Source organism: Electrona antarctica (genome assembly GCF_951216825.1).
Source record: "Electrona antarctica genome assembly, chromosome: 21".
NCBI lineage: Eukaryota > Metazoa > Chordata > Actinopteri > Myctophiformes > Myctophidae > Electrona > Electrona antarctica.
In genome coordinates, this window is record NC_136802.1 from 24,038,467 (window position 1) to 24,057,427 (window position 18,961).

The window sequence follows — 18,961 nt, forward strand, 5'->3', positions numbered from 1 at the left end:
AACCATTTTAACAACCATTATTCTTCTGTGTGCATGCATGGAACATAATGTAGCTTCCAAATCCCCACAGGCCCAGACGGCCTGCCCCAAAAGCATTCTCACGCTCCGACCGTGCCTTCCCTAAAATACACCAGGAAGTAGTGGGGTCAGAGCCCGGAGAGTGGGGTCAGCCGCTGGGAGGCAGGGGGGTGGTGATGGAATGAAGATTGTGTGTTTCTGTGTGTGCGTGCGTGCATGCGTGACGTGAGTGAGTGAGTGAGTGAGTGAGTGAGTGAGTGACTGAGTGACTGAGTGAGTGACTGAGTGACTGAGTGAAAGACATCATTGATAGATAGCAGATATATCGTGTCAGAATGTTTACTCAATGTTGTTGATGTCGCGCGGAAAACGGCAATTAATTAATGCCCCACTTTATTGCATGACAGTGTCACACAAAAGTTGCGATTTTCACCGACAATATGACATGGCCCAAAAATGAACGTAGGGTTGGAAGTCTGTGGGTTATGATAACTAAAGAATGAAAAGTATTAAAGATTAGATCCATTCAAAAATAGGGTCCTTTTTTCCATTTCTTGGAAAGTAATGGTTTTGGACATCCAAGGTTTCTGCCTGACAATGTCAATATGCTATGTATGTATGTTTGTGTGTATGTACTGTATCATAGGCCCCATGGGAGCACCCTCCTCTCTGCAGCAGGGTCTTTTTTAGTGCTCTTCTGGATCCAGCTGTGCCCCGTCCAGAGCTCCATAAAAAACAAAACACCCGAGCCTCAGTCGTTTAGCTGTTTGTCATCTTCTGCCAGCAAACCGAACCAGACAAATGGACATCCGTTCTCCCCCCGAGAACCTGCTCTGGGAAGCCATGGTAAGACAAACCCACCTACACAGCGAGTCCCTCTGCAGAGCGTAACACAGCTGTTGTGCCCCTAGGGCACCTCACTGGGCCCGTAAAATGTTTCAAACAGCCGTATAAAAACAAAATAATGCCACCATTAACCAAAACAACCAGTGATGTATCGCACGTGTTGCAATATCCAGGTCTGATATTTTTCCATTAGGTGCTGTAGGCTACCACACACAGGGATAAGGTGTGACCTCAAGCCCTGTCTGCAGGAAGACATATGAGTTCATTTTAGAAGACAGGACACGACTCAAGGGTGAATGAAGTCGGAATTCCAAAGGTGAATCAGTCCTCTTGGTTTTAATAATATAAGCCCCTGGATCTATTTGCTTGGCGCCAGTGTCCTTTCAGCATGCTTGTTTGATTAAAGGCAAGAGACAGACTTGTTTACCGCTGAGCCACTCATTATGGGCCCCAACCGGAGGTGTTGGCGTACTTCATTGGGCAATCCATACTGAGAGGATGCCTGCAAATGCCATCAAACAAAGGCGGCTTGAGCGAAGGAGATAGATTCAGTCCCATTGTGCTAGGTGACAAGCAAAGTAATCATCCAATTCAGGCACCGTTTAACAACGTGAATGCTATCATCTCTATTCTGGGCACGCCATGCTATGCAGACATTTGGTGAAAATAGCAGATATACAAGACCACAAAACAACATGTCGCAACAAGCTTGAAGATATTCTATTTTCGGTGAAGAGATTTGGTGTAGATGGAAAAAAGGAGGGGACAAATGATATACGCCGGGGACCCTGGATATTGGTTAACCCCCTTTAAACATGATGGGTCACATGTATTTGGGGTTGTTTGATCGGTGTAGCTGCTCCTATGCACAGCTTTATGTGTCTGTCTGTCTGTCTGTCTGTCTGTCTGTCTGTCCATTTGAGCACGGAATGTGCTCATGATTGGACATCATGTTGTTGATGTCATCAGACGTCATCATTGTGGTGAAAGGCACCGCTCACTTCACACGACTGTGATCCTTTTTTTTTTGAGGGGCGCTAGCCCTCCAATGCACTTTGGAGGCATTTGCAGGCTTTGCAAGATTACGTCATATGGCAGCCAAGTCTATTTGATTTGTAATGTTTGTTTAGAGAACTTGTGTCATAAATCAAGATTGCCAGCCATGTCTATGGACTTTGAGGACATTACCAATTAATGTTTGTTTATAAGGCATTATATTGACGACGTAAGACGCCATGTGGCCGATATAAATACAGTGGTGCCCGTCACTAATTCACACAAGTAATTATTCTTATACACAAGTGTTTAAAATAAACATGGCTGCATAATTTATGAAAAACAAAAACAATACACATGAAACAAATTATTCTCCAGATACAGTATGTTACATGTCAAATATCCAAGGAGGGGACATGTATGCCTGGGCTCTGTATGAATTGGCAGTATGCCTATCTATACTAGAGCTCGGACAGCTAAAAGCAGGCGGGAGAGATATCATTTATTGTCGCCATGTTATGTTAGCCCATTGTTCCACGGAGGCTTAACAAAACAGCAGTGGCGATGGTGACAGTTCTATATTAAGGAGACTGGATAAAAGTGAGCCATGAACTCTGCTGTATCTCTGCCTCTCTCTCAGTGAAATCTAAATAACGGATTGCCACGTCTGAACCGTGGAGCCAGGAGCAGATCAAGCAGTGTGGACAGAGCAAAGGATGGAGCCAGACAACTAGCTTCAGCCACAGTCTGTCACTAGTCGCTCCCACAGCAGCCTTAAAAGGGAACAAAAAAAGATATCATAATGATTGAAGATAGAAACCCTGTAAGATCCACCCTCGTCCCTGCAGAACCACATCCTCCTTCAGTGATGGATCGTGGGATCCTGCGACTTGCAGTCACCGTCAAAGAATCCGCTGAAATGTTTGGCATTCGTGGAAAGCCTGAAGTGGGGGAGGATGGAGGACAAACAAAAACAAATGCAAGATGGACCCCCGGGGGATGAGGGGCTGTGGTTTCACTGTGTTTCTCAGCCATGCTCTCCTTCATCCGGATGCAAGGGGGAGGACATGGAGGAAGGACCTGGGTGGCGAGAAACACTCAGAGTACATACTGTACATGATGTGTGTGTAGTGTACACAACAAATTATTTTACGTTTTACTTATCTTTGCGAGTGTGAAAGTGGACCGTTACGCATGCATTTAGGGGAGTGGTTCTCAAATTGGGTCTGGGGTCCCTAAGGAGTCCTTAAGGGGGTTCCAGGGGGCCCCCATGCAGCAAAATGAGAAACAGTTTAAAATAATAGTTACCACTTTTTGCTCCCAATTTTATGGTTATTTAAATTCATAATACCGAGTTGATGAGGGAACAAGGATCAGGTGTGTGGAATGCAGGCGTGATCAGATCTCATTGGTTGAGGGGGAATGAGGCGAGATGAACAGATTGGCAAGACAAAAGCAGGTAACAAAGACAAACAAATTAGACTATAGGAGTCGCTATAGAGAGACCGAAAAAGAAACAGAGCGAGAAAGACGGATAGACCATGACAGAATTATAGATCATAGGTTTCACTCTCTCTACTGTTCACCTATAGACTGTTAAATCTAATCTCACTCTCTCTACTGTTCACCTATAGACTGTTAAATCTAATCTCACTCTCTCTACTGTTCACCTATAGACTGTTAAATCTAATCTCACTCTCTCTACTGTTCACCTATAGACTGTTAAATCTAATCTAACAACCAAAATCTTCTCTTATGACAAAATATTGGTCCGTAGCAGAATATTGATCAATTTGGGCATCCTTGAAATGAAAATGAGAACTGATTTAGGGTACATCAAAAAATAGGAATAAAAAAAATGCACATCTGTGTGTGCCAATAAAGAAATTAAAATATAGTATGTTGTCCGCCATTTATTATATTTTTGGATGTGCTACCTTTTGGGATTTTTTTTAAATTCCTATTTTTTAATGTATACTGGATTTGGGTTTAGCACTCCACTGAAACCCAAACCTCTCTTTCTCATTTACTGATTTAGGGTGTCAGAGGTAAGTGTAAGAGTTAGAGTTTGGGTCCCATCGTAAGGATCCAAATTTCGGTGTTCAATTTTCCCGTTGTATACTATGACAGGGAAAAGCAGAAAAACAAAGTGAAGTTGAGGACACGAAGATGGACACAAAAATGAAGGAAGACAGGAAAAGGAAGGAGGAAGAAAGAAATAACATATTATGTGTAGCGAATGGAGGCAATCATTATTCCCACAAGAGCTGACTTTGCATGACCTCTTAGCTACTTTGTGGTAAAAGGGTATGTCTAAAGGGCATAGTAACCTCTATAAATAGTGAGTCGAGTGGGAACACCACAGGGGGGCAGAGAGGCCAACGTCCATCTTGTGGCCCCACTCGGCCTGCTGCCCTATGCACAGTGCGTATACAGCGTGTATGACTGGCGGAGGCGCTGCGTCCATCTGGCCATGATAGGTGGACATTCCGAAAAAACTTACAAAATGATCTGCTATTTTCAGTAAAGAGATTTAGAGGGGAAAAAGGAGGGACCTAAGGATAGATCCCTGTGGGACCTCCGGCCCCCGCACACACACACATCCGCTGACAGATACATGTATCCTCATCCAGACTCAGACAAGACAGAAAGACAGCAGCAAATACCCTCCTGCCATCCTCCTTGAAAACCTGACATGATCACTGGCAGACACAACTGGGCCACCAGTCTGAAGCCAGGCAGGTCAGATTATGTTCTCCCCAAAATGCTTCCCCCATGCACTTTGTGATGTGTGTGATGTGACGGCAGAGACGTGAAACGAGGCGACAGGACCATTTACAGACTGTGTTCCTGTTCTTGTCCTTCCTCCCTTGTCATGTTGCAGCTAGTACGTGGAAGGTGACATCAATAAGCACACAGTCGAATTCTCAGAGCCTCAATAAAAATAGCATTAAAAAAAAGAATGAACTGGATTGTCCCAGTCTTCTGAGAATTTCACAGCTTGAGAACAATATTGTTTCATATCCATTCTTGTTCCATTCTTTGCACTGTATATTATGAAGCTGTTTCGTGCAAAAAATAAGCACACAGTCATGCTCATCTCATTTGGTAGATGTAGGAGATAGGATTTTGCATTTCTTAATAAGTGAAAAACGTACATGAACCCGTAGTGACCCATGTGATAATAGCAGATCTTCAAGCCTAAAGGGTAGTGATGCGACAAGTTGTGAACCAGTAGATTGGCTATTTTTGATTTTTGGTTAAAAAACGCTTGCAGGTTTTAAGTTAAATAGACATCCCTTCCGGTGCAGTTCATAGCTCAACCAGTTCATAATGTATTAGTACACATGCAGAGTCAGACCTACGTAGTTATACCTGTGATGCTGTGGGTTCAAATCACGCTACTACCAGGTGTGTTCCCCCTTTATGTTCTCTTACATGGTCTAAATCCAAAGGTTTTCTGAAAAAAACGTACCGGTATGTCAGTGGTTCTCCCTTTTCATGTCAAGGACTCTCAAAATGATCTGTATTTGGCCCCCATCTCAAAATATTTTGTTCCAGGGACACCCAAAAAGCAAAGTTTTAGTTAAAAATGTTCGCTTTAAAATATATATTCAAAGATTTGGACAATTCTTCACAATAATAAATGGTGCATTTATACAATAAATAAATAAATGGTGCATTCATACAGCGCCTTTATCCAAGGTGCTTTTCATAGATTGTGCATTACATTCACTGATGGCGGAGGAAACCATGCAATGATGCAAGGCACCAAACAGCACATCAGGAGAAATTAGGGGTTCAGTGTCTTGCTCAAGGACACTTCGACACTAACTCTGGGGGAGCCCGGGTTCGAACTGGCAACCGGCCACTCCAACGCTGAGCCACCGCCGCCCCACAATAGCCTAAAAGTATAAGATGCCGTTAAAGTGGTTCAAATCTAAAATGACACATGCTTTCCCGGATTTAATCGTGGAAACTTTATCCCAGTTTCAAAAGAGTACAACAATATTTGTATAGAATATTGTGCAGAGAAAAACAATTAGAACAAGAATCAGTAGCTTATGGCTGAACAGGTTTCAGGCGGTTCGCATTAAATTCCTATTCAAGCTAATGTGTTGTGAAGTGGGACTGTGTATTAGATCTTCTGTGCCTGTGGAGGCTAGTCAAAAATTATTGCTCTGCTTGTCGCACATGCTATTAATGAACATGTTCTTTTGATTGCATTTAAAACAGATGTGGTTTATGCATCATTACAGCCAACTAATAGGATGACCAATTTGGGGTTTCTACATTACTGGGAGTTGCATTCATGTTCAGATTCAGAATGATGTAAATTAACTTGTTCTTGAACATCATTATCACGTTGCATTCCCTATAGCTCTGTTTGGCTGCATGCGCTCGAGGCATAAGGCATCTGTGTAATCACATCACAAAACTCTGAACCTCAGGTGACATGTGGTTACTTTCCTTAGTGACAGACAGGTGATTGATCTTTCTCATTATGTCGTCCTTCCCTGTCAGAGCTTCTGGGGGCCCAGTGGATGCAGTGGAGTGGAGGCTCAGATTTATTAATAGAGGCATAACTTGGGGACCTTCCTCGCAGAGGGTGTCCCAGAAAAATGATACCTCCTCAAACAGAGCTGACGCAAAAACATAACAAAAACTGGCCAGAGAATCTGGGTGAACTCCCACATCACAGCGGAACCTAATAAAAGTCCCGTAGTCCACGGCAGTAAAACACAGTGAAAGACATGCATGTAAACACTCTCACCTGGCAAGTGTCAGCTTAGAAAAAGAAAAAGAGAAAAGTGCAATAGGCCGGATCATTCCGCAATTCCCAGGCGACCCATGTGAGCTGTGGCAGCGGGAAGTGAGTGGCGGGTTCATGGGAAGAAGTGGAATGGGGGAAGCTTTGGAGGTCTTGCACAAACACAAGGCCTAATGAGCTGACTAATGGCACCGGGTGAGGACGTGGATGAAGGAAGGGCTGAGGAGGTGCAGATCAGGTCTCTGTCAGTCACCGCGTAGCTGAGACAGATCCAACACAAACACAACCTGTGGCCATAAGGGCTAGTGTTTTGTGTGTGAATGTGTGCGTGAGTGTGTGCGTGCGTGCAAGAGAGAATCAGGGTTGACCTGGTCTTGATGAGACACCTCACTTAGTGTGTGAGTGTGAGTGTGAGTGTGTGTGTGTGTGTGTGTGTGTGTGTGTGTGTGTGTGTGTGTGTGTGTGTGTGTGTGTGTGTGTGTTCGCCAGTTCCATGATGGGATGATGGCTCGTGTGACCATTGGTGGTGAAGAGCCTGCAGCGTTCCCTGTGCGCACAGAGGGGTAAGACAGGGGTGTGAGCTTGCACCTGTGCTCTTTATTATCTTCCTCCTATGCGTCACCCAGCTTCGCCAAAAGGAGCTTGAAGATAGCAGTGGGGTGACAGTGGACTTCAGGCTGGACGGTACTCTCTTTAATATTAGGAGGTTACAAGCAAAGAATATGCTGTGCTCTGGTGGCGCACTCTCCACACAACCTGCAGACCATCCTTGATGTGGCTGTCAGGGCTTACAGTAGGATGGGTCTGTCTGTCAACACCGCTAGAACAGAAGTGGTCTGCCAATGGAGCTCCAATACCCCACACACTCTGCCTGTCTTCACCATCGACAACAAGCCACTAGCAATAACCCCATCCTTCAAATACCATGGCAGTATAATTTCAAAGGACTGCAGCATCGACTGTGAAATTCAGAACCGGGTCAAGCAGGCGTCGGCTGACTTTGGGATACTACGGCGCCGGGTCTTCCAGAACAACCTCCTCCACACCAAGGTTGCTGTCTACAACGCTGTCACCACCCTCCTCTACAGCTGTGAAGCATGGATCACATACAGCCGTCACGTCAAGACCCTGGAGCGCTTCCATATTGGATGCCTACAGCGCATCCTGGGCCTCACCTGGCATGATCGCGTGCCACATATTGAGATTCTGGCAAGAACAAGCTGCCGGAGTATGGAGGCTACAATCGCCCAGCACCAACAGGGGTAAGACAGGGGGTTGTGTGCTTGCACCATGTGCTCTTTAATATCTTCCTCCTATGCTTCCTCCTATGCTCCTAGGCTTGGACATGTTATCCGGATACCTCAAGACCGACTTCCCCGCAGAGTGCTGTATGGCCACTTACACCATGGCCGGCGCCTGGCAGGAGGGCAGAAGAAAAGGTACAGTATAAAGACCAGCTTAAGACTTCACTGAAGAAGTGCAAGATCAGGCCTGAGGACCTGGCTGCTGCTGCTGCTGCTGAGGACCTGGCTGCTCCTGCTCCTGCTGCTGCTGCTGCTCCTGCTGCTGCTGCTGCTGCTGCTGCTGCTGACTGTGACTCGTGGCGACAGTGCTGCCACGAAGAAACTCAGAGGCTGGAGGAGGACAGGCCTGCCAGAAGACAGCAACAGAGACAGCAGAGACACAGGAGGAACACACCCATGACTGCCAGTACCACACAACCCACCCATGCCCCACCTGCAATAAAACATGTGGCTCCAGGATAGGACTCTCTATCCACCTAAGAACGCACCGTTAAGGACATAAGTGGACGTCATCATCGGACTCGATGGACAACCATAAGCAATGGTATGAGAGAGATAGAGAGAGACAGACAGAGAATCAGGGTTGACCGATTGTTGATGAGATCTCACTGTGTGTGCGTGCATGCGTGCGTGCGTGCGTGCGTGCGTGCGTGCGTGCGTGCGTGCGTGCGTGCGGTCTCAGAGGCAAGCTGACGGACAAGTTGGGACAACTCGCCTCTCAGAGGAAGTTGACCAGATGATGCAATGCAGGGTGGCTACACTGTACTGTGTGATGATAAGCAGTTCACTGTGTATCAAGCTCACCGCATGCAGGGTCACTAGCGAGCACTCACACAACACAAAGCCAATTGTTGATCCAAGAGCAGCACTACACTGATCCTGGACAAGATCCTTCCTCCAAAGATCTTGTCATTCACACGCCATGCAGCAGACGGGCACAGCATTTATGCAGCACAAAAGCGGAGTGTTTTTTAATAGCGGGTGGTCTGAACATCCCAGGGATTGGGAGTATAGATTTTCCTAAAACATAAATACGCACAGCTTTAGGCCTCTGCCTTTCTTCAGATGGGGTGTGGCGAAGGAGCTTCTCTACTTCTTCTCTACGCACATGATGTATCTGTATGGAGATGCCGTTTATTTAACCAAAGCGTGCGCGCTGTTTGGGGATCCAACATAAACATGCGATTTGGAATTCATATTCAATTCACGGACGTGCGTGTAGCAGAACCAATGTCAGTCTAAACAACTTGGAAACAAATTGCATTTCGGGGACAGAGAGTCTTTCCATATGGTTTCATATACAGTATGCCACGGTGGAAAGTAACTAAGTAAAGCAAACAAGTATGCCTACCGTAATTGAGTAAAATTGAATTGAGTAATTCCATTTTTCAATAATTTATACTTCTACTCATTTCATCTCAGAACTAGAAAAAGTGCCCTTCTGGGCACAGGTCTCCACCAGGAGGATAGGAGTGTGTGTGATGTTTGGCAAAATGTTTAGGAGTAATATAATCATGTTTTGTGTGTGTGTGTGTGTGTGTGTGTGTGTGTGTGTGTGTGTGTGTGTGTGTGTGTGTGTGTGTGTGTGTGTGAGACATAGCTTGGCCTGTTGTAGCGCCACCATGAGGCTGATTTGAAAACTGTCAAGTGGCATTTTTTCCTCAGCCTAGTGGGAATATGCATGCACAGTTTCACCGAAATCGGACGCTGCGTTGAGTAGTTGTGGCGATTTGTACAAAACGGGTACCAAGCGGGCTACTCCTGAAAAGTTTAGAAGCCAATCGTAGGCAATGAAGGTGGATTACATGACTATGGAGAGCATGTGTACCGATTTGCGTGCAATTTGGATAACATCTGAAGGAGTAATATTAGAAAAAGTGTTTTACATATGTCGGCCTCCTGGTGGCGCTATAAAGAGCAGATGTGAAAAATTCCAGGCAAAGGTTTTTCCTTGGCCTCTAGGGAGTTGGCATACAAAGTTATCCACAGATCCGTGCAGTTAGAGGTAAAAACACTTTTCGGCCAGTTATAGCGCCACCATGAGGCTGAGTTGAAAATGTTCACGTGGCATTTCTTCCTCGGCCGAGTGGGAATGTGCGTGCGCAATTGCACGGAAATCACACGATGTGTTCATGATTTGCAGCATTTTGTTTGAAACTGAACACTCCTGCAAACTTTGGAAGCCAATCTTAGCCAATCAGGATGGAGTCTGGGAAATCTGAAAGACCCGTTTGGTTGAATGGCTCTAGAGAGACTGTGTACCAATTTGCGTGATGTTTGGACAAAATCTGTAGGTGTACTGTCCAAAAACTTGTTTTGCACAAAGCGGCCTCCTGGTGGCGCTATAACAGGCCGTTCTGGAAATTTTGGGGCAGAGGTTCATCGTTGGCATCCAGGGAGTGTGTGTGCAAAATGTGGCATCGACCGGGTTAACAGTGGCGGAGATTAGCTGTTCACAGACGGACACACGGACGGACGGACGGACGGACGGAGTGCAAAACATACTCTCTCCCCATGCCTTCGGCCTGGTGGAGACAATAAAAACGGTTTACTCCACTACAATTATTTCACATTTTTAGTCACTAGTTACTGGCACATTTCAGATTATTTATACAAACCAGGGCCTATTTTCTACTTCAGCTATTCAAAGATTTGAGTACTTGGTTCTGTATGGATGCCAAAACATTGGTATTTTTACTTGAGTACAATATTGTGGTATTTGATACTTTTACTTAAGTAAAAAATCTGGCACTCTGGCAGGGACCTCAATCAGGCACATTCCTCGACCGGCACGAAACATCTGTCACTCAAATGAAAAGTGAGTACAGGGCATACTTTGACGGTGCACTGGAATCCACAGGGCGCCCAATGTTCACCATCCTGTTCTACTATTAGTCTGTGTTTTGGTTTCCGGAACTAAGTGCCATTAATGATTTAAGAGCTGCCATTGTGTGATTCAGATGTCATGAATCATGACGCATTACGCTTTGTGGCTGGTGCTGGCAATTTGCCACAGGTATAATGCACATGGTGACTCACTAAAGAATGGGGGGGGGGGGGGGGGAGGTTCAGAATCAGTTTTTAGTCCATGAGTCAGAGCTCCAAAATTGGAACGCTAATTATGAATTGAATGGGCAAAACCATACCTATATTACATTGTTTATAGGATCAATATAAATACATGTATATGTTAACCCTTCCACAGCAATAGCTTGAAGAAAATGATTTATTGTATTACAAATTTTCTGAAATTGTACATTTAAATATGCAAAGTAGGTATTATGAAGCAAAACGGCTATGGCCAAATTTAGCCCAATGAGAATCATGAAAACCCTCTAGTTTGATATGTCACATGCTACTTAAAGCAAAAGGAAATCTAGAAAATATTTGCCTTATATAGGATGTCTATGGTGGCCATACTGTACAGGCCATTTTCTAAACTTTCCCCTCAGACAATTCCAGGCAACTTTCTGTTTTAGGATATATTGAAGATACAAAATCAGCTGAGTTTGTTTTTTTTGCAATTAGTTTGAGGTAAATTACATTATTACTGGACTAATATAGAAATACACAAAGATGGAAATCTTCCCATTGTTTTGGCATAGATTGTTAGGCATGCTGACCACGGATATGGTCTAAAAGTGTGAAAAATGTATTTTTCTTTAAAAACAATTTCAACATTCTTCAAAAGTATTTCTTAAAATCTAAAAATCAAACAAAGTCCATGCATAAAAAATAAAAAGTTTAATAAGTAGCCTAGTGAAAATAGCAGATCCACAAGCTCGCAATGCGGTGCGAAGCAACACGTTGCAAGCTTGTAGATCTGTTATTTGTTCCAGGTGGTCCCCAGCTAAATGATGGAGAGTTGGTAACCAAGCGGACCCTTAAAGATCCATTTGGTTTCATTTTAGTCTCTCAAGAGTTACATTATTGTTGAACATCTGCATTACTTCATGTACAAGAAGTCTACACAAATTAGAGAAGGTAGAAGAATTAGCCCTTCACTAAGTCCCTCCCCAACCCATCCTTGTCCAATAGGAATGTTAGCAGCGAAGAAAGCTTGACCTGCATAGCAACCGTTGCTAAACTATTTGGATTGGCATTGGACAATCGCTTTTTGGGGTGGGATTTAGTGAAGGGCTAGCATGGACACAATCTCTTATCCAACGACAACAAAATATTCTGAATCTACTCAAATGGTGGTCCATGGCTCAAATGCCAAATAAATAATGGGCCTTGAAATGAAAAGGGTTGAAAACCACTGTCATAGATGACTGGTATGTCACAGATGACTGGTATGTCACATGGCTGGCCACAAGGCCAAGATCTAACAATAGAGCTACACCCGTCCCCCCCTGTGTGCCGGGACTCCAAAATATCCACACGATTGGCTTTTCATATTAACTCCTTTTTTCACACCCCACCCTGACCGCTGAACTTCACAAGGCACAAAAACAGCCGCCGCGGGCCCGATGGGGAGAAGTGTGTTGTGACAGGAGCACAACACCTTCCAATACCCTGACCTTCAGGAGGGAGCCATGATAGCGATTTGCTGTCATGTGGAGGAATGTGCTCTTTGAGGGAGCTGCTGAGGTGAGAAAGTGGAGGAGTGGAAGAGGAGGACTAGGAGGGGGGAGAGATGAGAGGATCACGGGAGTCACACAGGACTGGAGGAGATCAGAGGGCATGAAAAAGCAGTGGTGGAGCCAGGCTAGTGGTGGAAAGTATTTAGTTAAGTTTGACTATAAAGCACACCTGTGGCTTTAAGTAGGAGCAACACAAACATTTGTTTGTCTCACTGGAGAGGTGCTGGGGGACACCACAGCTCCTATATACAAAGTTCATGCATTATAAGTAAGTTTATTCCTTTCCGTTTGTTAGAATGTCCTTGTATTTGTTTATAGTCTGAAATTTGTATGACTAAATTAGTACCTTGTTTGTTTATGCCCAAGTTTGTACCTTTAGTTTGGACTACTGAATGTTATACCGTTTCTTTTTCTTGTATGACTTCCGTCATACAGAACATCATCCATCATCATTTCATCAGTGTCATGCCTTAAACCATCTGTGAACTGTAAAGATTGAATAAAACACTGTGAATCTTGCAGCTCGCCTGGTCTGTGGCCCTACATGCTCTGACGAGCATGCTGGTGTAGGAGTGCATACAGTACACTGAGTACAGCATAGCCAGCAGACATCCTTTACTACCAGCGAGATTCTTTTTCATGTACATTGGTACAATATATCTTTCGGTGGGTAGATCTTGTTGAGCTGGTCATTTTGAAAGCTCTAAAGAAGCTCTTAAGTCAAAAAAGCGTGGGCACCCCTGATATATTGGATGTATCGTGGATGGAAAAGTTATTTACAGGGGTGAGCCGAGCCAAAAATGTTTGAGAACCTCTGGTCTATCTTATACTCCTATCAACACCCGAGTGCCAGACATGTATGCCAGACTGTGCTCTGGTACACTGGGACCTGACCTGTACAGATGCTGCACCATGTCATTTCTGCACCTACATTTGTACCAACCACCTCACACTCACACAAGCACACGCACACAGGGCACCCTGTAATGGCTATTTTAGAATGCCAAATAGATTGGTAAATATATACATTATTGTGTATTTCTCTGCTTTACATTCAGTCAAATTGAAGCATTCATTTCTCAGTATAACTCAACTGCAGCTGTCAATCTAACTGCTGACTTGACTCCCACACGCTGTCAGCAAAGGTATACTTATTTGTGTGTCGCCCTTATCTTTAGCACAAACCCTTATATGACCATTTAGTATAGCATCTCTGTTAAAACAAGACTATAAGTACCGTCTGAGAATGGGGTTGGGGAGGCTTGCACCCGGAGGGACTGCTGGAACAGGCAAGGAGGCCTGTTCCTCACTGTATGTTGTTACTCTGCTGCATCTTCTCAATACATTCTCAATACTTTACCCTGAAGAATTTTGTCAATCCTTCATCTTTGGAAGATTATTTAATCGACAGCAACCCTCTAGCACAGAATGACACACACACTCAATTTCAATGCCTTTTGTTCGCATCAGTTTTGCCACAAAAAATAAGTAGACTGAGGTGGACCTTTTCCACTCACGGTTAATTTCCTGTTTATCGATCGCATACTGTAGCAACCCAGAGCTATTCATACAGTAGTGAAGAGCGCAATCTAACTTAATAAAAAAGTTCAGCTTGAAGCGACATCTCTGGATAAAGAGTGTTGTATGAAGGTTCAAGGTTTGCACCTTGATGACAGGATGCTCTAGTGTAACTGTACTGTACACACACACTGCCCTGTGAGGTCATCAAGCACTGCGCTAGGAGAGTGAGTGGGAGGCAGCGGTGTACATTTACTCAAGTAGCCACCTATACTTTTCTTTATGTACTTTTACTTTGTGACATTTTCTACCATTTATATGGTGCTCCACTACATCTCAGTGGCAAATATTGTACTTTTTACTCCACTACAATTATTAGAAAACTTACTTTGCAGATTATGATTATTATTACAGAACTTACATTAACCACTTCAGCCCTATTTTATACTTTGGTTATTTAAAAATAGATATAGGGGGGATAACGGGGTAAGATGAACCACTTTTTACTTAGGTTGTCCTGGAAGTAAGGCTAAATGAGATGGCAGTCAAATCTAAAGATCTACCCTTAGATAGGGTATAGTCTTCTATCAATTAGTAGTAAGCATCTATGACAAAGGGCCATGAACATATGACTTATTACCAAAAAAAAGTGGTCATGTGGCTTAAATTGCCCCAGGTAAGGGGTAAGTTGAACAGATAATGTATTCACTTATCAAGCATAATTTAACAACACTTTTCCCTTTTGCAAAGTCTTATTTATTTATTTAATTATTATTTAAACAATATAAAACCAATTAAATAAAGTTTGATATTCAGAACCTTTTAATATTTGCAATTGTTAATACAATTTTGCAGACTTCTCTTACATGTATATACTTCCAAATGAAAGTAGTGATTCATATTAGGGAAATTGGCTCAAATTCCCCCCGGATATTTGGTTAATTTCACCCACAGCCACCATTTTAGAAAATAAAAGACTAATTCATATTAGGGAAATTGGCTCAAATTCCCCCCGGATATTTGGTTAATTTCACCCACAGCCACCATTTTAGAAAATAAAAGACTAGAATAATACTTCAGACAAAGTATTCACATGTTTTTTTTCCATTGGCAAAGCACCAACATGTAAGATATAACAATTTAGACCTGGGTAAATTTTGCTCTATTATAACAGACATTTTACCTGATCTGGTCGAAAAAACAGTTATTTGTGTAAAATAATGTTTTCTACATGTGTTTCACAGCCACGTGTAAATGATGGATGCTTACTAGATTTAAGGTCACATAAGGTCAGTTTTCTAGATAAAGGGGGTGATTCAACTTATACCACTGGCTCATCTTACCCCGTTCTCCCCTATAGGAGCTCACAACAGCATCCGAATCGCAAGTAGAAACGCTATACATGTGAAAAAGGGGACATTCTGCACAATGAGTACTTTTGTATGTGTGCTCATGTCAAATTTTGAATACAGGACTTTTTACGTGTACTTGATACCTAGAGAGAGATACTAGCAATAATACTTTTACTTAGAAAAACAAAGTGAGTACGGTACTTCTTCCACCACTGCTCTGAGAGGATACAAAAAGAAGGGCACTATAGGCACGGTAAGAGAAGAGATGAAAGAGAAGAGACACATTAGACTCATGATGAAGGAAACAGACAGAGATGAAAGGTAGACACAGAGGAGGGCAGCTAGGGGACCAGATGCTTTCTCAATTTCAATTTCGTATGAAACCCGGGCGTCATGTTTTTATTAATATATAATGACATCTCAGATTTTATGTAGCACTTTTATAGGTACTCAAAGTCACTTTATATGGAGGGGGGGAGGGGGGGGGGGGGGGAGAAAAATATCAACATTTACCGTCACTGTTGGACAGTCCAAAACTGCATACTTCTCAGGAAATGGAAAAAATAACCCGTGTTGCAATAGATCCAATGCAGTTATACTTTTGTCACAAGCTCTTGTTAATTTAATTTAATTTAATTTAATTCTTGTTTTTATTGATTAAATGTTTATAAAAACCCACAGTCAGACAAATCTGGACATAAGGTTTGATCCAAAAGGTATGTACTGTATAGAGGCAGAGACCTCTGTTTTTTACATGGGCCCAAGTATTTTACAGACATCTGGTCATTTTGCTTTTACATCATCCTCAGAGGGATGGCAAACCTGTGATTTACAGGTATGTTGTAGTGTTTCAGTAGCATGAATAAATAGGTTGGGAAGTGAAATTTGGACACAATAAATGAGCAGACATTTGGAACTGGAACAATATAAAATTGAAGCTGAATCACTTCTCATTGGTTGAAAAATTGCCACAAACCTGAAAATGTATTTTCTGTTTATTAAATAGTTGGAGAGAGACGGCCAATCAGCACCGCTCCAACTCGACAGTGTTGATTTCGTCGACTAATACTATGACAAAAAATACCGTTTTTCACTGTCGAAAACTAAGCTATGATGACTAAAACTAAGACTAAATATATTGACAATTTCGTCAACAAATAAAAACTAGACAAAAATGTTAGGAAGGGACTAGTGGACAAGAGATCCTAAGTCATTTTACACTTGGTTGCATGCTGAAAATAGCAGATCTACAAGCTCACAACGCATCGCACTGCGACGCGTTATGAGCTGGTAGATATTATGATATTTAGTTGACTAAAACTATAACACTAAGACAATCCGGGTGACTAAAATGTGACTAAAACTAAAAATGAAAACTATTAAAGAGACTAAAACTAAAATAAAAATGTGCTGTCAAAATCAACACTGCAACTCGATGACGTCAACAACAAACATGGCTTCCCCCACTGAGGTAAACTGCGAGCGTATATTGATCTGGCTATTACATTGCCCTATGATAAATAGTTTCTTTCTTTACACAAAACTACATATTTTACCATGTTTGTTTGCATGCTAGCTAGCGCTCGTTGACCGTGTTTGTTTGGTTAGCAACCTGTTGAGCAACATTGAAAATGAGCTTTGCTACTATTTTGATTGGTTGGTGTGATCCAATCACCGAAGACTGCCACTTTGGCAAAATTCAGGCTGAGTGTCGTATTTTTTGCCTGCCAGTCGCAAAATAAAGTTTGGAGCATCTTAAAGTGAGTTGCGAGCCCCTGCTTTCTTTTTATAGGCTAACTTACCCTACCTTTAAAACCAAAATGGCAATGGTGCATACATATGGTAATGTGTCTTGCTTTAATACAGGTTTATATTCAAATGTAATATAATTCCTCAGGGGAGGTTTGGTACACGTTGTGAGCTTCTAGGTCTTTGTCATGCGACAAAGTATGAATCGGCTAAGCCTTCACCCTGGCTGGCATTAGTCTATCTATTCAAAAGAATGGTGGGGGAGTGAAGGAGTGAGGAGTAGCCTGGCATGGCCATTGGCCAGTCTAATCTGCCCAAGGCTATTTTTCGTCTGCATGGTTTCCAGTCCAAGTGAGGAGGAGGAGGAGAAAAGAGGAAGGGTTGTACAATGAATGGAGGGGAACAAGAAAGCGTCCAAGAAGGAAACAGAGAGCTACGGCAGTGGTTTTCAATTGATGCCGGGGGAGCCAATTAGAAACTTCTCTTGTCTTGTCTTGTCTGTCTGCCTGTCACAGGCATGACTTGGGCACCGTCCGACTGAGCCCCTTGGCATATCACCCGGGGGTGTGCGAGAATTTGAGGAGAACGACAGTTTCAGAGAACCCCCCCCACACACACACACAAAAATTATAAAAATAAAACACAAATCTTGTTTGTTCACGGGTCCCTTTTCCAAAATATCATCAGACCAATTTACAAAAATAGCAAAAGTAGTAGTAGTTTTTCAAATATCAATTTTGCCATAGGGGGCCGCCAGACAGAGGTCATTGCTATTTGGGGGGTCGATGGTATGGACAAGTTTGAAAACCACTGAGGTAAAAGGACAACAGATAAGTTGAAGGCCGACAATGAACGACTACAATGCAGAGCATCGTTTTGAAAGCAAATTCTTCAAAATGTTACATTTCTTTAAGCACACCTGATAGTTACTTGCGCAAGCAGAGCGTGCAAGTACTGTTATCAGTCAGGTGCTACGATGCGCATGTCCCTTAGCAGCATATGATATGACGTCATATGCTGGCACGAAGCTGACCGTGCAGGCGTGCAGGTATGTTTTCCGTCATGCTACGAAGCATATGTCCCATGACGTGATGAAGATATGTACCAATGTCCCTTAGAATGGATATGATATGACGTCATATGCTGGCCCCGGACATACGGAAGCAGACCGTGCAGGTATGTTTTCCGCGGATGTCCCATGACGTGATGAAGATTATGTACCAATGCCAGGGTATAATTGGTTTACGATGGTGACGTAATGATGATATGTTTCAGTGTCAGGTGGATTAAAAAAAGGGACATACGCATCAAACCACCCGAGTAACCACATTATACCACTAATCACTCAGAAATTACATACATACATACATACATATAGACATATGAGCATATGACGTGATGAATATATGTACCAATGCCAGGGTATAATTGGTTATCGATGGTGACGTAACGATGACATGTTTCAGTGTCGGATGGACTAAAGGTAATGCCCCTATGTATACATGTATATAATCTGACACCACTGCCATAACAGGCATAAGTAATCATTACCATACTTCAAAATACGATGGTGACGTAATGATATGTTTCAGTGTCAAGTGGATTAAAAAAGGGACATACGCATGAAACCACCCGAGTAACCACATTATACCACTAATCACGCAGAAATTACATACATACATATAGACATATACACATATATAGACATATGAGCATATGACGTGATGAATATATGTACCAATGCCAGGGTATAATTGGTTATCGATGGTGACGTAACGATGACATGTTTCAGTGTCGGGTGGACTAAAGGTAATGCCCCTA